The sequence below is a fragment of the Rhyacophila brunnea genome, unplaced genomic scaffold, assembly GCF_057557595.1.
Source record: "Rhyacophila brunnea isolate RB1 unplaced genomic scaffold, BYU_Rbru_1.0 scaffold_13, whole genome shotgun sequence".
Lineage (NCBI taxonomy): Eukaryota > Metazoa > Arthropoda > Insecta > Trichoptera > Rhyacophilidae > Rhyacophila > Rhyacophila brunnea.
Window position 1 is genome coordinate 30945404 of NW_028232785.1, and position 10769 is coordinate 30956172.

The 10769-nt window shown below is 35.7% G+C and overlaps 1 long non-coding RNA gene across 1 annotated transcript; it reads left to right on the plus strand.

Annotated features, from left to right (window-relative positions):
• The first annotated feature begins 1679 nt into the window (after nt 1–1679).
• LOC147077262 (uncharacterized) lies at nt 1680–5872 on the plus strand. The gene is made up of 3 exons (XR_015069435.1): nt 1680–1830; nt 3686–3838; nt 4796–5872. It is a non-coding gene; the product is annotated as an uncharacterized LOC147077262 (long non-coding RNA).
• The last annotated feature ends 4897 nt before the right edge of the window (nt 5873–10769 follow it).

Genomic DNA, 10769 nt, shown 5'->3' on the forward strand with positions numbered 1-10769 from the left:
CCATGGAGAATTAAAATGTCGTAGGTAGGTATAATGTTGAGACGGACATAACCTTACCTACCTCATTTCAATTAAGATCACTTAATTGAAACCTCTCCATTCTTTTGCTACTTTTGCACGACGAAGGACGTGAATTCATGTACCTATTTCCCGATTTCCATGTTTATTTTGATATTTCGTTTCGTATGTGACAGTGACCTTGAAAATCAAAACGTCAAAATGAATGAGTTCGCTGACGGAAAGAACACGGCATTACCAATTTATAAACAATAAAGATGCCGAATTATTATATTACCTATTCACAATGTTACTTAATACTCTGTTATCTTGAGTTCAATTAATTATGTTAATGTTTTATAATGGTTTGTAATGAATAAATACCTACATAAAAATAAATGTTATTGAAGACACTGTGTTTATTTTGTTAAATCTTGTTTTACAGTGTAATAATATTATATGCTTTCGCATTTATGTAAGGTTATATTCTACGTACATATATCTATACCATATTATACTAAATCAATCGAATATTGTAGGAATTATACACAAACATAACCAACAAAAATAATGATTTCGTTTGACATTTCATTTTTGACGTTTCATCTTGTACCATAGACACCGATTTTCTCGGTTTTGGCGATGTTGCCAACTAGTCACTCGCGAATTAAAATAGTCCGTAGCGAGTGGCTTCAAAAATAGGTGTTATCGTATACGGTATGAAACGGGCGATACTAACTTGTCATACCACACGGTTTTCGACCATACGACTCGCAAGTTCTAACATACCCGCCCTGTTCGTACACGTTTAGTTACAAAATTTCTCGCCACTCGACTATACTTCTCGCCTGATCCGAACCGGCCTTAACTCATTTAGTGCTAACACCCCGACTGGCGCGTTTGGAGTACTTGGCCATTCGATATAATTAACGTGTTATTTAAATGTGGTAATTAAAAGGTCAAGGTCAGCAGTAATTCTGTTCTCATTTAGTCCTAAGAACGCGACGGCACGTTTACATTGGTTGGTCATATAATATAATTATCATGATATTTAAATGTGGTAATTAATTAGTAAATAGTTGGTCAACAGTGAATCGGTTAAGGGTGTCTCCATGAGCGTAGTGACAAAATCAAACCTCATTGACTTGCCTATTCAATCGAGGGCAATTTTTGAACGAAGCTACGCAAACAAGAAGCAAAGCGCAACTAATAAATAATATAGTACACACAATACTTTTTCGTTCTTATCTACGTATTTGTTTTTATTGAACTAAGTCAAAAATTATTTACTGATGATGTAAGTTTTTGAAATTTAACAAAAACCAAGCGATGATATGTTATTAAATCATACAGAATTTAGGATAATTAATTGATGAAAGAATATTTTTTTAGATATTTTGGTTTGGTATAGGCAAGGCTTAACGCAATTTAAAAAACTAATCCAGCCATCTGTAATATGTACTCTTAATTGAACTAAGACAAACAAGTATGACCGCAAGAGTGCACTATTTTGTCGGATTGCCCATAACATTGGATTGTCGTTCGGTGATTATACATTCACCTGCCAAATTAAGTCATACATAGGCGACCAATTATTGCAGAAAGAGCTCTGGGAGACCCTTTCTGGCTAGTCGTAATGATGATACTGTTACATAATATTTATAATGTTGTCATTTTCAGAAGCGTGAAAACGTTCTGATGAATATTAAGTATGAGAATAATGATGAGGGAGTTATCATCAAAGAAGAATTTGTCAAAAATGCAATGCACCAAATTAATGATGAACTAACTCAACCTGGCTGCTCTAATCTACAATACAAGCCATTAGACCAGGTATGCTTAGGCCCTCCTCCCACGGCGCAACTGAAATCTGAAAGAACTGGTTTGTAAAGGAATTCATAAACTGGCCAATGTGATGCTTCGCACACGGCGCTAGTGAAACGACTTGAAATAATAATCACATAACCTCAAACTGTCAAACTGAACCATCAGCTGTTTTGTACAAAAACTGACAACACGCACGCTGCTGCGTTTATTCGAATAGAATTAGGTTATATCAATTTTGCTTATCTTGTACTTTTTACGTTTTGGGTTGTTAATGATTGTTATAGCATGAAATATGTTCGCAGTGCGACAAATTTCGGTAAGCAAATATGATTGTTCACCGAATCTAATGATGTTGGTACCACTGTTTTACGGTGACTGGAAACTTCACAGACCGCGCGACTAACATGTCGCGTCTCTTCGCGACCGTTTTGAAGCTGAGAGATTCCAGTCTCGCCGTCGGCGAGCCGTCATTGAAATACATTAGCTAGATACTGGCTGGAATTTTAGTTTCAGTTCTATCGGACTTCAGTTGCGCCGTGGGAGGATGGCCTTAGTTGTTTTTTTTAAGTCCCATGAAACTTTAAATTGTAAAAAAGATTATAAGTTAAATCTAAATATTTTTTTTTCGAAAAATCGATATCTTCATGGTATTAACATTTGAGAATGATTTCGGGCAGGTGGCAAAAAATATATTGCACAATTATATAATTGAAAATGCTCATGGCCATGAAGTATAATAGCGCCGCAGGCAACTTTTTTAACTATTAAAGCTAATTTATGATGTGTGTTTATCTCACTTATCTGGTCAACCCGACATGCCGGGCCCCGATGGCTAGAGCCCTGTCAGCCCTCCCCAGCCATGACTTACACCACTCCGGAATTCGGGTGGACACCGAGAATTTTTTGCCGTGTTTATTTTGTCCAAGCCCAAAGTTATAGTTTATTGGCTTTCAATTTCGATGTTTAAAATCATTCTGATAATTTTCATGTTTGGGGGGTGCCAGGGCCCCTTGGCCCCCCTCCCTGGGTGCGCCACTGCAGGTGGTAATAATTTTATTAGTGAGAAATATGCAATTGATTTTTAGAAAGAATTCTGTAAAATGCGGCTCTAAATTAGATAAACAAACACGTTTAATTGTTAAATTGAGGATATTGACGCCAAAACGATATACAAAATGGTGACAAATCTAGCTCAGAAAATGAGGCTGTGTGCTCAGGATCGTTTTTTAGGTCTATTCAAATATCCTTCTCTGTTAATGTCAGGTGTGTACCGTCGAATCTTGAGAATGGATTAATCATCCACTGGTAAATTTAATAATCATGTGTCATTTGCTGCCACGTATTTTCGCCGAACTTTACCAGTTCGTCAATCCAGCGGCTTTTAGGGCAACCCTGTGGCCGTTTTGTGCCCCTTGGGTACCACTGAATGACAGCATTTGTCCAGTGGCCGTCGTTTCGGTGAGCAATGTGCGCCGCCCATCTCCATGGCAGCTGTTTGGCAATGACTATTGCATCGCGTACTCCTGTCTTCTCCTGTTTCTCTTACGGTCCTTTTGCGTGATGCCCAACATACACCCCTCCATGCCTCGCTGTGCCAATTACTCAAGATCATGTGATTTGCACTTACAATCCTATAGATCTCAATGCACTATATGTTTACAAAAAGGCAGATTAAAGTACGCAATGTGCTGCAGTTAGCTGGAATGTCTTTCGGTGAGTATACACACACTTGCAAATGCAGTCATACATTGGTGGCCACTGAAAGTAGAGGATACAGCTGTGGCAGGTCTTATCCAGAAATGGATTGACTCTGGCTGATCATAATGGTGATACTGTTACATAGTATGTTGTTTTTTTTCAGGAGTGTGGAGACAGCCTGATCAATATAAGGTCAGAGTATGATAATGAGGGTGTCATCATCAAACAAGAATTTGTTGACGATGCAATTCGCCAAATCAATAATGAGAATCGTCAACCCGGCTCCTCCGATCGACAATACAGCCCAGTAGACCAGGTACGTTCATTTACAGGTTCACTAATAACACAACTTTAAAATATTTTTTTTTATATTCGAAACATCGATATTTTCATGGCATAACAATTAATATGGTCACCGGAATGGTTCTCAACAAAAAAAAATCTGGTTACCCAATATGGATGACACTTATTCGAGCACTGCTGGTCGTATATCGTGAACAATATTGACTTCCATTGGATTTATCAGCATAAACCAGTGACTCCACAAAGTTTTACAGGAAATATTTCAGATATAACAAATCGCACGACCTTGGAGGTGGTTAATATTTGGCAGTTCCATTTTTCAAAATCAACTAAAGCAATCGAAGACCTTGGCCTAAAAACAGCAAATGTCACAAAACACTTTTTTTCAGAAGAGGAAAAAACCTAATATCTTGGTTGATGAAAGTATAGAACCACTAGACCTTTGCTGTTTTGTATTTATTTTTGAGAGCAGATTTGATGGACTGATCGGTTCCTGAAAAAAAATAAAAGACAATCGTGTCGTACTAACCTCATCAGGCGGCAGAGGACGCCGCTGCGCGAACTTCTGATTTTGATCGATTTACAATGCTTGAGACCACTGTTGCGAGAGAATGCCTCATCTGATCGAAGCAATTCTGGTGTCGTTTTGTGTGTAAAGAAGTAAGCTAAATAATACAGTAACAAATTATTTAATTGGTACGAACAAAAATTCCTGTACCAAATAATAAACAAAAACTTGGTGGAGCTAGTAGTAGTAATTCTGACAGACAGTGAAAATGGAAAAACCGTTCAGTATGGGAAATCTATAAAAGAAGCATGGTTAAAATGCTCCTACGACCTTTTTGAAAAACAAGCAAAAATAATATAACCAAAGAATAAAAGAGTTCATTATAAGTAAGAGATCCAACTTATAATGAACTGTTATTTAAAAATCTCATAATTTATTAATACTTTTAAATGTATTTTTTAGATTATCGCTGGAAGCACTATACCGGCTAATGTTGCGATTCTCATATCGTCCTGGGATGTGACTGAAGCACGTGCGTCTAGCGAAGTCCTTCACATTGAGGAAGAAGATATGAAGAAAGAACTCGGGGAATATATTGAAAAGTACAGAGATGTCGCCTGTCGCAATAGTAAACGTGATATTTTTCAATCGAATATGGTAAACACAGAATTATTAGTGGCTGTTATACAACTGGAAAACAAATCGTTTCATAAACAAAATTTTGTGTGTAATATCTGTTTTGAATTTTTTTCATCTTTCGACCTAATGTTGCTGCACAAAGCGATACACAAAACCACAATTGCGAAAACGACAGAATCCATTGCAAGGCTGGTTAAATGTGACGATGGTCATTTTCCAAGATTTCGTTCAGGTCACGTCGTGAAATCACTCAAAATGACTTATTCTGATGAAAAGCCATTTACCTGTAATAAATGCAATTACTCGTGCAGACAGTCCGGTAACATGAAAACACACAGAATGACTCATTCTGATGAAAAACCATTTAAATGTGATAAGTGCAAATACTCATGCAAACGATCAGGTAACATGAAAACACACAAAATGACTCATTCTGGCGAAAAGCCATTTAAATGTAATAAATGCAATTACTCATGCAGACAGTCCAGTAATATGAATACACACAAAATGACTCATTCTGGTGAAAAGCCATTTAAATGTGACATATGCAGTTACTCAAACAGAAATACAGGTGACATGAAAACACACAAAATGACTCATTCTGGCGAAAAGCCATTTACCTGTGATAAATGCAATTACTCGTGCAGACAGTCCGGTAACATGAAAACACACAGAATGACTCATTCTGATGAAAAACCATTTAAATGTGATAAGTGCAAATACTCATGCAAACTATCAGGTACCATGAAAACACACAAAATGACTCATTCTGGCGAAAAGCCATTTAAATGTAATAAATGCAATTACTCATGCAGACAGTCCTCTAATATGAATACACACAAAATGACTCATTCTGGCGAAAAGCCATTTAACTGTGATAAATGCAATTACTCATGCAGACAGTCCGGCAACATGAAAACACACCAAATGACTCATTCTGGTGAAAAACTATTCAAATGTGATAAATGAAATTACTCATGCACAACGTCTAGTGACATGAAAAGACACAAAATATCTCGTACTGGTGAAAAGTCATAATGTGATAAATGTAATTACTCATGCATAACGTAGCATGAAAATACAAAAAACAATCTGGTGAAAAGCTACTTAAATATAATTCCTCGTGCATACAATCTGGTTGCATGAAATTGCATTAAATTACTCATTCTAGTGAAAAACCATTGAAATGTTTTAATTGTAATTACTCAGGCATAAAATCTGGTTACATGAAATTGCACAAAAGGACTCATTCTAGTGAAAAGCTATTTAAATATGATAATTGCAATTTCTCATGCATATATTTAAATACGATGTAATTACATGAAATACCATTTCGGTGAAAAACCATTTCATGTCAATTCTTATACGCATGAAAATTGTCTGTAAGTGACACTGACTGTGCTTTTCAGTGAACTGTAAACTGTGAAGAAATGATTCGGATGTTCGGCGGAGAGGGTATGTCTAGGATGCCAGAGACTAACCTTTTTCTACTCCATGGTTGTAAATCCTGGTCGTATTATCAGCTTCGTCCAGTATTGTGCGTGGCACATGACGGTTTAGGTTATAAGTCTTTTTATGCGCACGTTGATGAAAGACTGACCGTTATTTGTCGCGCCAGCAAGGGTGAAATTGTCGGGTGGGTAGGAATTTATCTGTTGTATTAGGGCCACCCTAATTGTCGTATTTATACAAGCCATTTTAATGTGATATAATTACTCATGCCTAACGTCTGGTAGCATATTTCAAGGCATGGCTTATTTATTTTTAAGAAATCCCGCATTTTTCGGACATAATTTCAATATAATAATATATTATACCAATAAAGGCGTTAGCTACCCGTTCACTTATTAGCTAGCATAAAGTATCTGTAGTTAAGACTTTGAAATAATGGTCAGGCGAGAAGGGACCGAACTTGCGTACGTCATTTTTATCATCAACCGATGACGTAAACAATTATTATTTTTGTAGCCCATTCTATAGCGACATAATAATATGTAACCCTATGTAATATTATTTTAAGCCATGCAATAACAATTATTGTCTTTGTGCTAAATACAGTTTTTAAATACTTCAAACCCACTCGCTCTAAGAAATCTCGTTTGTTGTTTGGTGTATTTTGGATTTGTGTAAGTGGACGTTAGGTCTTAGTGACATAAATTGTCACTCCACTGTATCGAACTCCACTACCGTAAGCTAGTTGTTTTTTTTTTTTTTTTTTTTAAACCATATCCGATCCTAATAGGAATACATGGGCCTCCACGAGAAACGGATGTCAGCCACTTGCTCAACCTATAAAGTCCATACTCTGACCCTACACAAATTCATAAACAATATGTGTACATGCCAGACCCAGGATTTGAACCTGGACCCACGATGCTATAAGCTGACGCTTAAGCCACGCGGCCATCGTGGGACTACCCTGCCCAAACAACACAATTTCAACAAAATTATTTTAAAAATAAATAATAATATGTTAGTATCTGAAAACAACAAACAGAAAAAAATATTTTGCTTAAGGGGGCAAATGCTCGTCGTAGGTCAAAATTTAGTTTTTTTTGTATTTTTAAACCATGATCCTGGACATTCCTTAAACGTTGTAGATAATCTATTTATATAATTTTTAAGCCTTATTATCCATAATATTTATTTTAAACATTTCATCACTGCATAAAGTATTTTTATTACATAAAATAGTATTCTTTTAAACCTTTCGCTCTAATGTTTTTTATTCATATTTCGGTACCTACATAAATGTGCAGTGTTATTAACATTTTTTACATTTATTAATTTTTAAACGCATTTATAAAACCATTAGTATAATTAATGACGAGATAATTTTAATAAAATATTTACGATAAAAATTATATTGATAATCTCTGTGATCCCAAATTTTACAAGAATTAGGCATTTTATTATTCAGAAGATCGGCAAGATTAACACATTTGAAGATAATTTTACAGATACTAATTATAAGTTATGTCTTTGACCATTGTAATGTGACATGAAGTAAATAATTAATAAACTAGTTTTACAAAAAACTAGTTTTTTGTATATAAAATTAGCCGTTTATATTTATGTACGTCAAAAACTTTCGATTTTTTCTGTGGACGCCAGCAGTGCTGCCAAATGAAATGAAAAATATGAATTTGCCGAATATTGCCATTAATTTTGTGATTTTTTCCCAAACAAACATTAACTATTTAGTACCTCCAGTACGATAAAAAATTATAAGTAAGTTTTTTTATTGTTTAAATATCAAAAATAATTAAATTATATTATGTAATACCTACCCTTTTAAAAAATTACATTTTTTTAAATTTATGTTTTGTATATATTACACTATTACAGGATATCTTTCTAAAATAAGCAGGTAAGCAAATTAACTATCATAATACAACATTTAGAATATGTTTTTTTATTGTTTAGACCTCAAATATAATTAAATAATAAATGCAATACTCTTAAAGTGACATTTTTCTAATTCATGTTTTCGATATACCTATTTCATGATTTATTCCTAAAATAATTCCTAAATTACAAATGCGATTTGTGTTTATATAGATGCTCGCGAACTAAAGTTTAAAAAGACACAATGACACATTCTGAAGAAAATCTAATAAATGCAATGTATGTTCATATAGATTCTGGCGAATAATATGCGTACTTGCCAGACCGAGGATTAGAACCTGAGACCCTCGACGCAATAGGCCAACTCTTAAGCCGCGCCGGCATTTATGGTGACTGGTGAAAAACCTTTTAAATGCAATGTATGCTCATATAGATGCTCGCAACTTAGTCATCTTAATAACAAACAAATGAAAAATTCTGGTGAAAAACCTTTAAAATGCGATGTATATTCATGTAAATGCGTGCGACTTAGTTGTCTGAAAACACATGAAATGAATATATACATATATAGAACATACTCGTGAAAAATCTTATAAATGCAATGTATGTTCATTTGGATGCTCGCGACGGAGTAATCTTCAAACACATGTAAAGATACTTAATGGTGAATAACCTTTTAAAATAAATTGACTACCTATACGGAGCCTCGGCACAACATTATCGTAAAGTTCATAAAACGAAACAGGAGAAAAACCATTTGCGTGTGATCTATTTCATTTTAAATGTAAACAAATATGTCATTTAAAAACTCATAAACGTGATAATAATTAATAAGTACATAATAATTAATAAGTACTTCCGCAGTCTACTGAAACAAATTAAATCAAAACAAACATGCAATAACGATGCGCTAGAAGACAATAGCCCTAGTGGATGCACTGGAATAACACAATAAATAAATTATTAAGAAGGTACTTCAGTGAAACGGCAAATAATTTTCAACTATAGGTGCGATGAAATTTCGGATCGGCTGAAAATCAGAACGAAAGTCGACCTGTGAAAACGTCAATTTGTTTTGTGATGGTGACGGGGGAATTAATTCTTAAATCGTGTCAAGATGACAGAAAACGTTACCCATTTACTTGAAAAAGAAAACTTGTCCATATATTATTATTAGTAATAGAACAATAAACATAACATTAAATGGACACATTATGTTTTGTTCTGCACGCGTCATTTGCACAATCTTCGCGTCGCATAGTCACGATAGTTTTAGACCGTGCCCCAGCTGAAGTATAGCCTTAAATAGAACAGGTAGGTTCGTCGATAGTCAGGATGCCTGAATCCGGTTCATAATACGTGCTACCGCAGTCTACTGAAACAAATATCCATTCAACAAAAATACGGCGCGGATTCCGCCCGATTGTCAGAAACTGGTGACAATAAATATGCATGCCCCGAAGGAGAGTTTACACAGCCAGATGGAAAACGATGCGCTAGAAGACAATAAATAGGCCTGATGGCTGCACGGGAATTACACCATACATAAATTATTAAATATAACATGTAGGTTCGTCGATAGTTAAGGACGCCTGAATCCGGTTCATAATAACCAATAAGTGCTGCCGCAGTCTACTGAAACCGATGACATTATTAATGGACGACGCACTCAATACAGTAGCTAGCAAGTAAATTCGCGCATTCGCATGTATAGGTAGACGTCACGCAATTTCCATTATGCGATATCACGCGTCGGGAATTTATAGCAATATCACCTTTATTGTAATGGCGTTAGAGCAGTGTTTCTAATGGCAATGTTCATTTGAGCGAACCCGTTCGAACCGAACCATTCGGCAGACCCAACAAAAAGCATCAGGAATTTATAGCAATATCACCTTTATTGTAATGGCGTTAGAACAGATTATGCCATTCGGCAGACCCGACAATAAAGTGAGTGTCATTTTCTTTTCCAGATGATTCGTCCATATTAATGTCATTGACTGAAACAAATTAAATCAGAACAAATATCCATTAAGCCGCGTTGACACGGTCCAAGTACGATCCAAGTACACTTGGATCGAGTGCCATCCAAGTGACAGCTTCATACTAATTATTCCTATCCAAGTTAACTTGGAAGAGTAGGACGCGGTCCAAGTAGCTTGGATGAGTAGTACGCGGTCCAAGTAGCTTGGATAGGAATAATTAGTATGAAGATGTCTCATACGAGTGCACTTGGATGGCAATCGATCCAAGTGTACCTGGATCGTACGTGGACCGTGTCAACGCGGCTTTAGTCGAGGACCTCTGAATCCGGTTGACTTGAAGAACAGGTAAGCCAGGTTGAGGTTTTCATTTCACAACATACCATTCACTGATATGCAACAATATATTATTGAATGCATCCGTGTTGGTTTTGGCAAATCTCTTCCGCCACGTGAACTCATCCAAG